This window comes from Herpailurus yagouaroundi, unplaced genomic scaffold (genome assembly GCF_014898765.1).
Source record: "Herpailurus yagouaroundi ecotype Mexico unplaced genomic scaffold, PumYag 166, whole genome shotgun sequence".
Taxonomy (NCBI): Eukaryota; Metazoa; Chordata; class Mammalia; order Carnivora; family Felidae; genus Herpailurus; species Herpailurus yagouaroundi.
Genome location: NW_024412407.1, coordinates 33,724,475 through 33,738,804, shown reverse-complemented (window position 1 = coordinate 33,738,804; position 14,330 = coordinate 33,724,475). Strand labels below are relative to the sequence as shown.

Here is a 14,330-nt window from a genome sequence, read left to right as displayed (position 1 = left end):
GGGGCAGGAGAAATGGGAAGATAGACACTAAATATGAGTAGGTGAAAGTACCAAGGGATTGAGAATCCTGGGGGTAAGATAGAATAGGTAGTGAATAGCTAGGTGAACACTGCCAAAATGTGCTCTGTGAACCAGTTCAAGGTCAGTTCAGATTAGTTTTTGTGTGTTCTGGTCTTCCATGAGATTAGAGCTGAAGTTATGAGTGTCTAGAAATTTTTATATCAATCTGATAAAGTAATGTTATGTCACTTGTGTCAAATAATAAAAATAATTGAGGCATATATTTTATATACCTCCTCTTTATTTCACTTTTCAAGTAATTTATTTTCATTGTATTTACAAAAGTATTGATCTTTGATGGATTGGAAATAAAACATTAGTTATTTATCATTATTAATTTGCAAAGCACTGAGTTAGAATAATAACTAACATTATTGGTTCTTTACTAAGCAGGTTGTAGAGAATTTAACTTCTTATGATTAATTCACTGTTAGGTGATTGTTTAACTTAATCAGCTTTAAAAAAATAGTTGTTAATTACGTTATATTTTATGCTGGTCTAAATGATTTTAGGTTCTTTGATTTTCAAGTACTTTTATTTAAAGAGTTTGATGCATAAAGTAGGAAGAGAGAAGGACGACACATCTAACAAAATTAAAACTGGAAGGAATACAATACTTGGATGGTTTCCAATTCTGAGATTTTATGATCAGTGGCCAAATGTTCCTTACACAGTGTATATTATGTGGAATCATACCATATTATTTATATTTATTTGCCCCTGTTTCTCCTCCTGCTGCTGGTGGAGCACAGATTCTGAAAAGAGAATATTTGAGAAACTCTATTATTGCTTATCAAAGAAAACCTAGATATTTAGGATTAGAAGTCTACTAATTCCTGTTGATGTATGATAACTTTATCTTTCCCCTAATTTAGAGCCCCATTGTCTTTATTGTGTAATAGAGATATAGAGATAGTTTAAGAACACTGTTTTAAAACAGCTGAAAATAAGATTAAAAAATAAACATATTTTGGATAACCCCTAGTTAGCATATTAAGTACTTCTTTTCATTTTATTATCATTTTAGATATGCACTAACCTAGTTTCCAGACTTATTTGAAAATGAAATTTAATATATTTATACCCACTAAAATAAGTGGAAAGATAGAAGTGAAGATATCGAATTATTTATTAGTAGATCATAAGGTAATTATTGAAAAAAATTTAAACAAAGGACTTCGTAGACAGTGACTCAACTCTTGCTCAGTCATATCTGGCCAGTAAAACCAGCACAAGAATGATTTAGGTTAAACAAGAATGTGCCACTGAAAAAATATGTTCTTGTGTAGATATTTGTAATTTACCATGTCTGAGTTTATAAAAAAACTTTAGTAATATTAACTAGTGGTAAATATGTGTAACAGTGGTACTTGAAGACGCATTAAGTCTTATTATTTGGTGAAATGTAAAGCAGTGTGGTTCTAAGAACAAATGTATTTAATGATCATTTACTATTTAAGCTATTAGTTAAAATTTGAAAGTTGGCTGTGGAGTAGGATGAGGACAGCTTTTAGCTAATGTGAATTATAATTTGTATTTTTAATGATTATTAAAAATAGCAATTCTTTGATTTATGTAATCATATTGATCTATACCACAGAAAAACTAAGGCTTTTGGATATCTCTGGGTGTTAGAAATATTTTTGGCATGGTGGAAGTAGAATTTCAGTTACATAAGAATTGTAAGTTGATTTTCTCTTATTACCTGGATTTGAATCATATTGATAAATACATAACTAGATATATTCTAGAACCAGTCAGTGCTTGTTGGGGAACGAATGGGGGAGGGTTTACTCAGCAGTATTCTCCTTTAGTTTGGTCATGAAATGAGGACTGCTTTATGTAAATTGTTCTTACTGGTGCCAGCTAGCTGTAACTGCAGTCTGGCTGTGCTAGGGCAGCAAATAATATGTGTCATGGATTTTCTGTTTGGAATGTATAAGAATTCAGCCTTTTGGACTGAAAGAACAGAGTTGATGCTTTAGAATAAGAGTACTGAGACCTCCACAACTGACAATATGTGGAATTACGAGAAGCTATAAGCCTTTAAAGCTTATAGTTCTGCTTTTATAGCTTTATGCCTATTGATACTATTGGGTAATATGTGGGAGGTACTTAACTGCACACAGTTGCTGCAGTCCTAATAGTTGGCAGAATAGAAAGCAGTACAAAAGAATTCTGATTCTAGGCATCTTCACTTGCAACAGTCCTTTGGAAGATGTACTTTGTGTGTTCTGTGAGCTTCATTGGCATACTGTCTGACGTTTTTTGGCTTTTGTGGTTAATGGGATGTTTGCTGCACAAACTATACAACAGATGTGAACCACTGTTTGAAAGGAATTTTAATATGTAGCCAATCTACTGTATGCCTGTTTTTTTTTATTTTAATTTTTTATGAATATGAACCAAGCAAGGAATTTAGGCTCAAGAAGGCTGTTCTAGAAGTCTGCATTAGCTTTTAATGTTTATACAAATGAACTAAGTAGCAGTGGTTCACAGAAGAGGAAGCCCTTTTCACAGTATCAAGCTACCCACAGGTAAGAGATTAAGGTCCTTTCTTTGTGACCACCCCCACTTCCCACCCTTGACCCCTCAGGCCTTATGTCTATCTCTCTCTCACCTTTGGGAAGTTTTTCTGTTTGGTTTTAATTTTAATCATACCAAGGTTAGTAGATTGTTTAATGTAAATTTCTCAGGAGATTTAGAATACCATATTTGGATTTGGTCTTTTAAAAAATGATTTTCACTTTTTATAATTTTCCTCAGGTTTGTATTGAAATGAACTAACGGGCTTCATATATGAACATTACTCATGCATACAATATGTTCATATTACATAGAAATCAGTTTTAGATCTCTTTTCATTATAGTCTTGTTACTGTGTTTTCAGTTGTAGTGACACCAACTGGTATACACAGAGAAATGACATTTTATGACCTTACTAACTATAAAGTTTTAGTGTAAATGTACCACTTTGAATTCATCATCAAAATCTGACTGCTTCTGTTTTCACAAATGGTTCATTGACATACATTAGACAGTGTGTATTTATGAACATAACATGGTCAAGTTTTCTAGTTCTACCTTTATCCTTTCCATTTCCACATACTTAAATTTATCACCATTTTAACAGAGTGAATTTAAGACTGAAACTAAAATGAATGTATTAGAAGTTTTATTTTAATATGTTTTAAGTTAGATGAAGGGTCGCAAGAAGCAATTATTATCATTTATTATATTATTTTTTGTATGCTTGAAAAATTGCATACAGAAAACCGTAATCTAATTTAAATAAAAATAAGAAACTATACAACATAAAGAATATATAACCATACTATAAAGGCATAAAGATTTATGTTTATAAAGAAATGCAAGTATGTGTGTCTGCTAATATCAGTATGGCCAATGATAAAATGTATTACTGATTGATATATTTGGGGCGATGAGGGTGAGTAGGTGACACAGCAATGGGTGATAATGAGGCTAGTTTAGAGAAGTAAGGGAGGAAAGGGATGGTATTAGGCAGTTGTTTGCTCTTTGCCTTCCTCTCTAGAAGTTGAACAGCAGGATCTTTCTGCAACCTAGAAGTGTTAGTTTTAGATGGGGCTTCGAGCTCTCTAGACTCTCTGAAAGGCCATTGGTCATTTATTACTACATAGTCGGGTACTTAAAAGCTAGAGGCCAGCTAGAGTATGGATGAAAGCCACACACTCATGCATCAGGGGGACAACCTGTTTCTTTTTGTCTTTTGACAGTGTTGCTTAGGTTTTGTTTGTGGGTATGTGTTTCATCTCAGTAAACAGCTTCACTAGGATTAGAGAAATGGTTATAGTAGAAAGGTACCAATTTTGCTTTATGTGCTGCAGGTTATTGGATTGGGAGAAGGGCTTGCTTCTCTTGTGGAGAACACACATCTCTGAAACATTTGGGAAGTTTTGACACTTCTCTAGAGCAATTAATTGGGAAAATGTTTGATTAGGAGAATAGTCGAGGCCGACTGATGGGGTTTTATTTATAGGTAAAGAGGCAAGGGAATTAGACCAAAACAGAGGAATTTATTGAATGCAGTTCAATAAATATTCAGTTGGGGGTCATAGCAAAGTACATGGAAGAGTATTTTCTATATAGACAAGTAACCCTAAAGAGAAGCATGTAAGACAGTAATAAATGTCTTGAGGATAAAGATGTGTAATCTTTGAGACTATTGGAGTTGAGTGTGAATGATTCAAAAGTCTGGGATAAACTTTGAGTTTTTAGTTTTTGTGTTCCTCTTAGGTAACAAAATTTATTAGCAAACAATGTAGAATACTAAAATCTTGGAAGTGGAATAGACCTAAGTGATCAAGTAACATCACACTTCTCACAGGAATCTTCTGTTTATTATTTCTAACAAGAATTATCTAGTTTCTGCTTCAACATTTCTAATGACAGGAGGGAGAGTCTCTAATTTCATAAGGCAATTCCTTTTTTTGGGGGGAGTCATCTGAACAAATCAACATTTGTTGATTTTGAGGTGGTATTGGCCTTTCATTTTTTTGTTTCTGTGCCCGTCTATTTGTCCGTCTGTCTGTCTGTCTGCCTGCCTACCTGCCCGTTTCTCTCTGTATTTCTTTTACATGATAGATCCAGTGCTATTTAAAGAAAGTCATTAGAATTCACCTGTGTTTTCTAGGCTAAATATCCTCTATTTTCCCAACTACTCCTCATACAACACGTTGTTCTAGGTCATTCTTTGGCCTGATCATCCTGTTTTGTCCTACTGTTTTTTGAGTCCCTCTTTATCTGGGACACTCAGAAATAAATGTAATAGTAAAAAATGTCTCTCTTCCCTTAGTGTGCTTCGGGTCTGCAGTTTAACTTTGTTTTGACATTTCTGGCAGCCACCTAGCACTGATGAAATTTATTGATTAGTTGCATAAGTTCAAATCCCTTAGTATTTTTCACACATACCTTTGATAACCTTTAATATACCTGGATATTTGAACCATTGTTTCAATGTATTGTAATGCTTTATATTTGTAGTTACATGTTTTCTAATAATTTCTTACATTGTTTATTATATTTTATTTTGATATTCCTTGATATATTTTCCACTTTTTAATAGTTTTTTTCAAAGAACTGGCTGTTGGTTTTATGGATGGTTGCTGTTTTATTGAGTTTTCTCTCATAATTTTCTGTTTTTATTGTAATACCTTTCCTCCTTTACTAACATTTTTGAGTTTGTGGGTTTTTTTTATTAATATGTGCATTTAAGGCTGTCATTTCCTTAATGATTTCCTCCTTAATCCAAAAGAGTTTTTACTCTTTTAAATTTATAAGGAGATCCTTTTCCTCTCATTTCATTGTTGCTCATCTAACTTTGTTATCTTATGGCCAGAGAATGTGGCCTTGTGTGATTTTTTTTTGTCTTTGAATTTATTAATATTTCCTTGTCACTGCATATGTGATCAATATTGTGTGTCAGATGTGTTCATGGAAAATGCATGTTCTAGGTTTGATGGACATACAGTTCTATCTTTCTATTTTTTTAGCATGTTGATTAAGAAATGCATTGTTTATACTGCTTTCATTTTCTTCATCTGTAGATTGGTGTGTTTAGCCCTGATTGTGGATGTATTAATTTCTTCCTGACTTTTTTTAATCCTGTTTTTGCTTTATATGATTTGAAGTGATACAATTTAGTAGTTTGTACCTTTTATCTATAGGAAATATATTTTTTTTGTCCAATTACATGATTTTCTATTTGAATTCCTTTTTTCATGTTAAATAGTGTATTGTTTTTCTGTCCTTTAACTTTTTAACCTTTCTGTGCTATTTTGTTATGGGGTGTGTCTCTTGTTTTATAATGCATATCTGATATTTTTGTCACTTTACCCAGTTTGAAACCAGATACTTTTTTTAGGCTGACAATTTTATTTTTGCCCTACATTTCACAACCCATATATCTGTTAACTCCCATCTTATGGTTATCTGAGATTTTAATTCCAGAATATTTATTTTGAAGGTGATGGATCTTCAATTTCAGCCAGCCCATGAGTTTTACTTGTTTTTTGGAGCATTGATGTTTCCTTTTGGAGCATTCCTCCAATTTCTTAGGGTCTTTTGCTGTCTTGTATCTGTACTATATCTTTGTGTAATTATTTTAGCAAGGGTCTGTTTCTTCAGTCTTTGCTCAGAAATAACATCTTTATTTCTCTATCCTGTTGATTGCTAGTTTTTCTGGCAGTAGAATTTGAGGCTAAAAATAACTTTTCCCCTGAACTTTGAGGATATTCTCTTGTTTATTTTAGCATTCAGTATTGTTGATGACAAGTCTGATGTCAGTTTAATTCTTTTTCCTTTGTGGTTAAATGATTTTTTTACTCTAAGTTATTAGTATTTCTTCATTGGTTTTCTGAAATCTTAACCCAGTATGTCTAGGTGTTAGGTTTTTTTGCTTGTTTCATTTAGTCTGTTTTTGTAATTAGTAGCCCTGTTCTAGGGAAAAAGTATATATATATTTTTAAATTTAACTCTGAATTGGTTTTTCTTATTTTCTTTTCTTCTCAGTTCTTATTTTCCTAAAACTCATCTTCAGGGAAAGTTGTTGCTTCTGGGTGTGTTCTCCATCTCTCTTAGCTTTTCTGTTTTCCTTTGTATAGTATTTTGAGAGAGCATTTGGTTTTGATTAACTGTGTCTCACTTCAGCTGTGTCCATGAAGCTCATGATTTGAATTTCTAATATTTAAAATTAATTTCCTTTTATATCAACTTGGGTACAGTACGCTTTCAGGATATTTAATGTACTATTTTGGAATGTTTTCTGTTCATTCTGGCAATTAACTAGTTTTTGCTTGTGGGGTTTGGCACCTATTTGTGATTATATTCATTTTTGTATCTGAGATTTACTGTTTTATTTTGCATCAGTGCCGAATCAAGTGATTGTGAGGGGTTGGGAAGTGATACTTGTACTTGCTGCTCATGGGAAATGCTGGGAATTTATCTTTTGGATATTAGCCTCCCTTCTCTGTCTCTTCTGGGGTTTAATGTCTGGGTGGGTCAACTAATCACATTTTTAAATGCCACTGCTGCCCTGGCTTATCATTAGCGTGGAAGAGATGGGGAAAAGTGGAGCTAGTTTAACCGCTAACATACAGATTGCATGAATGTGTTTTCATTATGAAAATTGGAACTGGCACACCTACGTGAAACTCTGTATTTCTGTTCTCTTGTCTTTCTCCGTGTGACCTGCTATAAACTAGTTTGGCATTTATTCTTCCAGACTTTAAAATATCGACTGCATTCCTATATAAATATTTAGAAATATGTTTTTTTGTGTGTGTTTTAACACAATGACATATAAAACCTGGAAAATATTGACTACTTACATACCTAAGTACTTTCTATTTTATTATCCCATTTAACCCCTGTAACATTTTTAGGAGGAGAGGCATCATTAACCATTTCAATTTCATAGTTGAGGATACTGAGGAAAAGAGGGGATATATTATCTTGAACAGGTAACTTAGCTAGGAAACAATAGTACCAGTATTCAAAAAGGTATGTCTGACTCCAGCTTTTGCAGCACAAAAGTACTAAGAATTCTGCAGCTGCTTTGTGGTACACTTTATATTCATGCCCATGAAAGAAATCTACCACATTCTTCTTAACCTTTTTCGTGTTCTTAGTGTGGATGCTCCACAGCATTTTTTTTAAACCTATTTTCTTAGTGATGGGTGTTATATTTGTTTGTATTTAAAAAAAATTTTTTTTAACGTTTATTTATTTTTGAGACCGAGAAAGAGCATGAACGGAGGAGGGTCAGAGAGAGGGTGACACAGAATCTGAAGCAGGCTCCAGGCTCTGAGCTGTCAGCACAGAGCCCGACGTGGGGCTCGAACTCACGGACTGTGAGATCATGACCTGAGCTGAAGTCAGATGCTTAACCGACTTAGCCACCCATGCGCCCGTTTGTGTGTTCGTTTGTTTTGTTTTTTTTTTTTTAAATTTAAATTCTGTAAATTCCTTTACTTAATGAATTTCACTTGTGATTCCTTCCACTGTCAGGCACCTAAGTTCCTCCAGTGTCTGAATTATCATCTTCAAATTGTCTTTTTAAAAAGAACTTTTTCGGGGCGCCTGGGTGGCGCAGTCGGTTAAGCGTCCGACTTCAGCCAGGTCACGATCTCGCGGTCCCTGAGTTCGAGCCCCGCGTCAGGCTCTGGGCTGATGGCTCAGAGCCTGGAGCCTGTTTCCGATTCTGTGTCTCCCTCTCTCTCTGCCCCTCCCCCTTTCATGCTCTGTCTCTCTCTGTCCCAAAAATAAATAAACGTTGAAAAAAAAAAAAAGAACTTTTTGTTCTATGAACAGTCGTTGTTGTCATTTTGTCTACAATTCTTTTGGTTGGGCTTCTTCGATCTCCCCCTGAATATGGACATACTTCAAAAATTCCCCACTTGTAATTTTTGGGATCCAGCTTCTTTAAGCAATTTTACTTTAGGGCCTCATTTAGGGTCAGAGTAGATGGATCTGCCTGGTTCTCCATTTCAGACACCCTCTAAACATGAATAAGTTCAAATCATGTTCACCCCTGAACTATCACACCCTAAAATTGTACAGATTATTAGGATACACCAATACTTTTAAACCCACACATTGTATTCTCAAATGAAAACACCTAAAAAAAGAAGGCATCTTTGTTTCAAGTCAACATTAATATTAGAATACTAATTCAGTATGGCTGAGATTTCCCTTCTATCATATGGTTTTAGTAATTCTGTAGTCCTGGAACCAACCTTCATGTTTATCAATACCCTCATTACTTTTATCTTTTTTAGGTATCATGTTCCTTCTTACCTGTATCAAAACTCATACTTGAACAATGAGTTCTGGATTGCAAGAGAGAATTTATTTTTGTCTAAGTCTAAATCTTTGTCCACAAACTAAACAAAAACAATTTGTATTTTTGCTATTTTGGTTCACTAGTAGGTATCATGATAACATTCCTTTTTAAAATATTTTAGTTTATCTTAAGATAGGTTTCTCAAAATATCTCTGGTGTGTCAAAATGATGCACAGTTCTTGCCTGTTTGCCTTTAAAAATGGTTATGACAATGATGTCCTCTACCAGCCATGTATTGAGACTACTCACTGCTGTATATTATTGCTAAATATAGTTGCCAATCAGATGTGTAAAAATGTGTTTTCTTTTGTTTAGTGTTTCTGTGATTATTAAGTTTAACTTTTTTCTTATGTTTGGTTTTTTATGTATTGCCTGTTTATGATTTTTAATTTTTATTTTGAATTGTCCTTTTTATTCAGTAATAGGTGTTCTTTTTTATTCTGGATACTAATTCCATATCTTTGTGCTTTTTAGTTTTCAAGTATTTCTCAGAATTTGTGGTTACTTGTAGTGCTTTCTGTGCCTTTGAAAATTTTTGTGATTTTGTATCTAGTTTGTTTGCTATTGTACTGATATGCTCAACTGCTATTTTTTTTTCTTCAAAATTTTAAAATTTACATTCTAGTTAGCTGACATACAGTGCAATATTGGTTTCAGGAGTAGAATTCAGTGGTTCATCACTTACTCAACTGCTATTTTGATCCATTTTCAACCATTTATTTCAAAGTCTATTCATTTCCCTGTTAATTTCTGATGTTGTCTCTATCAGATATTTTATTGCTTGTGTCTGTCTTCTAGATAATTTATTGCACTCACCTTTTAATACTTATGATAATTACTGCTTTGTCATATGCTCTCACATCTGAGAAGGCAAGCATCATTTTTTCTTTTGACTTTCAGTTTTTTTCCTGTTTTGCCTTTTTTTTTTGCAGATTAATTTCACAAGGTTGTTGTGCTATAAAAGTAACTAGATGGCATTTTAGCTAGAATTACTTCTAGTAAGTTTTATCCAGGAATAATTGATATTTTTCTACAAGTCTTATATCCAATGTAGCTCTAATATTTCATGTATTTTCTACCTCTGTGGATTTTTTCACATATGTCATTGTTTCTGGATACCTTTTTCTTGTGATTCTGAAATAAATGTTTTCTTCATTGTATCTTCTGTGTGTTCTTACTAACTTTGGTGTGATTTCTAGAACAGTATTAAGTGTGTTATCACACTTTGTTTTTGCCTTGAATGGAAATACCGGTGGTGTTTTACCGCTAAATATAAAGTTTCAAGTAGCCTTTATGAATGTAAGGAGCAGTCTTTATGTCCTTAATTTTTACTTTTATCCGTGAATGGGTGTTGAAACATATTAAGTGACATTTCATTATCTGTTGAAAAATGATAGTTAATTTTTGTAGCCATTTTGGGTTGTGAATAAATTTTTAAATATGCTTAATTTTTTAATTATTAGAGGTGCTTAAAATTGGAAAACCGTGAAGTTTGGGGCAATAAAAAATATCTCTTAGCAGTTAACCAGGCATATGAGGATAAAAGAATTTGATGAAATAGTGTAGTTTCTTATCTCCTGGCCTTAAAGACCCAACATAGAAAGTCTCAGTCATGTCCCACAGACTGTTCTTCTAGTTTCTCCAAAGAATGTTCTTTACACAATATATTTATTTATTAGGTCATTTGTTACACCATCAAGAGTGACATGGCTAATCATATTTCTTCTGTTCTCTAGTAGAATAACTTCAGAGTCTTTGTTTCAACATGAGAAAGATTAAAAAAAAATTGAGGAGAGAATTATAGTAAATATTTGGAAATGCCAAAATGAAGTCCCTGATCTGAGTTTGTGAATCTTTTAAAAGAGCTTTGTAATTTACTCTATTTATTATTGTATTTCTTTGGAAATTTTCTTTCTTTTTCTTTCCTTTTCTTCTTCATTTTGTAAATTCTGGAGGCTCTAGGCTCTGATAAATATTTTCATATGGCAGAGGGCCAGATTTCAATAGCTCTGAACTCAGTATGTTCCTGTTGCTTAGCAACTACTTGTGAAGTCTTGTGGATGTAACTGAATTATAAATAGGGTTATGAGCAGAAGTGCAATTGCAATTGAAATTGTAAAGAAAGGCATACTCTTTCTGTTTCCCAGCTGAAATTTGAGTGATTCTTTATGCAGAGTCAGTTTTTAGAAATCTGGTTTATAAAAATTAGGAGTACTAACCCTATCAGGAAGACTTAATAAGGGCTGTGTAGAGGTCTTGTTTATAATGACACATTTGAAATCATGTTTTTGATTATTAAGAATAAACAGTCTGTTTTGGAGAGATGACAGTTAATGGAAAGTAGAGAACTTTTAGTTTTCATGGGCATTCATGTAGAAAGATATCCATGCATTATATTACTGCCTGTATATCTCTTCCACATTTATATTAGAATCTACATGCAGTAACACTTTAATCTATGCTATGTTTTTGTACTTTTTTTTTTTTAATTTTTTTTCAACGTTTTTTATTTATTTTTGGGACAGAGAGAGACAGAGCATGAACGGGGGAGGGGCAGAGAGAGAGGAGACACAGAATCGGAAAACAGGCTCCAGGCTCTGAGCCATCAGCCCAGAGCCTGACGCGGGGCTCGAACTCAGGGACCGCGAGATCGTGACCTGGCTGAAGTCGGACGCTTAACCGACTGCGCCACCCAGGCGCCCCTGTGTTTGTACTTTTTAAAATCACATTGTTCTTTAGAGTATTTTAAAATCGTCCTATAATAGTGACCACTTAGGCATTTGATAAAGATTGAATACATGAAAAAAAACCAATGTATTTTCATTTTTTCTCAGCAGAACAGTGCATTTTGGAGTGCAATTTATCACAATTTTATTTAAGAATCAAAACTTAAAGGATTCTGGGGCACCTGGGTGGCTCAGTTGGTTAAGCCTCTGACTTGGGCTCAGGTCATGATCTATTGGTTTATTGGGTTTGAGCCCCGCATTGGGCTCTGTGCTAACAGCTCAGAGCCTGGAGCTGCTTTGAATTCTGATTCTGTGTCTCCCTCTCTCTCTGCCCCTCCTCCCGCTCCCGCTCTGTCTCTCCCTCTCTCTTGAAAATAAACATTAAAAAAAAAAAAACCTTAAAGGATCTTTTCAGGTCTCCTAATTTAATTTCTATTTATTCTAGATAGAAGACTTCAGAACTAAAGATTTTATTAAATGATATACCTAAGCCAATAGCCCCCTGCATATCTGCATTGTGTTTTTCTGCATCAGTCTCTTAATTGATGCATATCTACCAGCTCTTTTTTTTGCACTCATATTTCATTAGTTTGCACAAAATTTAATTGTATTCTATAGCTTATAATAAAAACATACAGCAGAATACAGTAACAAGCACAACCAATATGAACGGGTTTAGATGAGAGCAGAATAACATAAGATCTCAGTGTATTTGTGGTTACCAGTCAGTATGTTTATTGAATGGGTAGAGAACATTGGTTCATTTATTAGGATGGTTAGAAAGAGAGTGGTTAAGAGAGTTTCCGAAGTATAGTGTTATTTGGTCAGATCTCTGCCGATGTTTTTTAGGTTTGAAATGATGAAACACAGTGATAATTCATGGCTTTAGATGAAGGAACTGTTGATAGGAACTGTTGATTAGGAACTGTTGATAATAGCTTCTGACAGCCTAACCTGTGAAAGGAAGCTTCTTAGGAATATTTGCCAGAAACAAGTAGATTGTATTTTTATGCATTACTAGTGAGAAAAATTTTAGAATGGGAATGTAATTTTTCTTTGCTCCCTAGGGGTGTTGGCCCATTCTGACTTGTATGCCCGGGAGAGATCTTGCCATCAAAAGCATAACTTTTTTCTGAAGTTTTAACTGAAGAACAATCAATTTATGAAGATACAGATTTGCTATTTTTCCAATCAGATGAAAAAGTTGTGGTAAATATAATTTTAATTAGATCTGCAAGGAGGGATAACATACCAACAATGTTGCTTTGCTACAGAAAAGGAAAAATAATACATACAAAGAAGAATTTGAGTTTGCTCCAGGATATGAAAGAAGATTAGGGTCTTTCCTTTAGTTATGTTTGTTATTAAAGCAACACTTTTGTACACATAGGCGAGGGCCCCAGAACATCTGGCTCTCAGCTGACATTTTAAACTCCTGTGAGTTCTTGAGAGAGAGGGCCAGCAGAGGGGGAATAGAATGGAGAAATGAAAGGTAAAGTTTCTGGCACTGTCTAAACTCCTCCAAGGCATTTTAGTTGTTGTACTAATTAACACTGAGGTGTCATTGGTTATTTAGTGCCCCCCCACCCCTCAAATTCAGATTGGTATGTGATGTGTGACTGCTGTCGAATACTGTTATGCAAACATCATGCTTTCTCTGTTCTCTTGAAATAAAACTGGGTAGTATAAAAACATTTTTTTCAAAAAAGTATAGCTGCTTTAAATAATATTTAAGCAAATAGGAAGTGCTGAGGTTTATATTTAAAATGATACTTGAGGGGCGCCTGGGTGGCGCAGTCGGTTAAGCGTCCGACTTCAGCCAGGTCACGATCTCACGGTCCGTGAGTTCGAGCCCCGTGTCAGGCTCTGGGCTGATGGCTTGGAGCCTGGAGCCTGTTTCCGATTCTGTGTCTCCCTCTCTCTCTGCCCCTCCCCCGTTCATGCTCTGTCTCTGTCTGTCCCATAAATAAATAAAAACGTTGAAAAAAAAATAAAATGATACTTGACTTATGTATCTAGAATTATAAAATAATTTTTTCCACTTGGAACACCTTGTGATCAAAGTTTGACCCATTTTTATGTTCTCCCTCACTAATTGTAACTCATGTTAACTCCTATTGCTTTCCTTTGTGATGAGGATTATAGTTTATTTGTTTCAGATAAAGTAAACAAGATCTATGTACATAAAAGATGTGAATACAGTTGTAGTTAGATTTTGGATATCCAAGTCACGTATGAGTACAACAGTAAGAAAAATAAATAAGATAGTAAGCTTAGTTACTTTTCATTCAGACCAGTGTTTAAAATAATGCTATTTATATTTTAAAAGCTTGGTTATACTTAATTTTAAAATCTAGCTATCTTTAACTGTTTACATTAAAAGGCTATATTACTCAATTTGCTCATTTGATTTTATATTGTGCATATTTTTCCATCCTTCACTGGAGCTCTTTTTTGTTACTTAAAACTGTTTTATGTTCCTGTGTTTTAAAGGCATTGTTTCTAAGCCTTATTTATGATTAAAATAGCCCTTTACATATAATTTTCATAACCAAATTTTTAGTATAGTATAAACTAAATTTTCTGGTATCGAATGTATGAATTCACTTTACATTTTGGCTAACAGATAATCACCAAAGAAAATATTTAAAAATTAACTTGCC

The 14,330-nt window shown here is 33.9% G+C and overlaps 1 protein-coding gene and 1 non-coding gene across 5 annotated transcripts in view; one reads left to right on the top strand and one right to left on the bottom strand.

Annotated features, from left to right (window-relative positions):
- The window catches only part of ATF7IP (activating transcription factor 7 interacting protein), a 122,897-nt gene that overhangs the window by 23,282 nt on the left and 85,285 nt on the right, over positions 1–14,330 (top strand). Inside the window, exon 1 of one of the 4 annotated variants that reach the window (XM_040488856.1) lies at positions 2,264–2,597. The exons of the other annotated variants lie outside the window; for them this stretch is intronic. The gene's annotated coding sequence lies outside the window, so the exon portion shown is untranslated. Of the gene's footprint in view, positions 1–2,263; positions 2,598–14,330 lie in introns of those variants that run through there. 4 annotated transcript variants of the gene reach the window in all.
- Positions 8,881–8,998, bottom strand: LOC121039133 (small nucleolar RNA SNORA40). Its single transcript, XR_005794649.1, has one exon. It is a non-coding gene; the product is annotated as a small nucleolar RNA SNORA40 (small nucleolar RNA).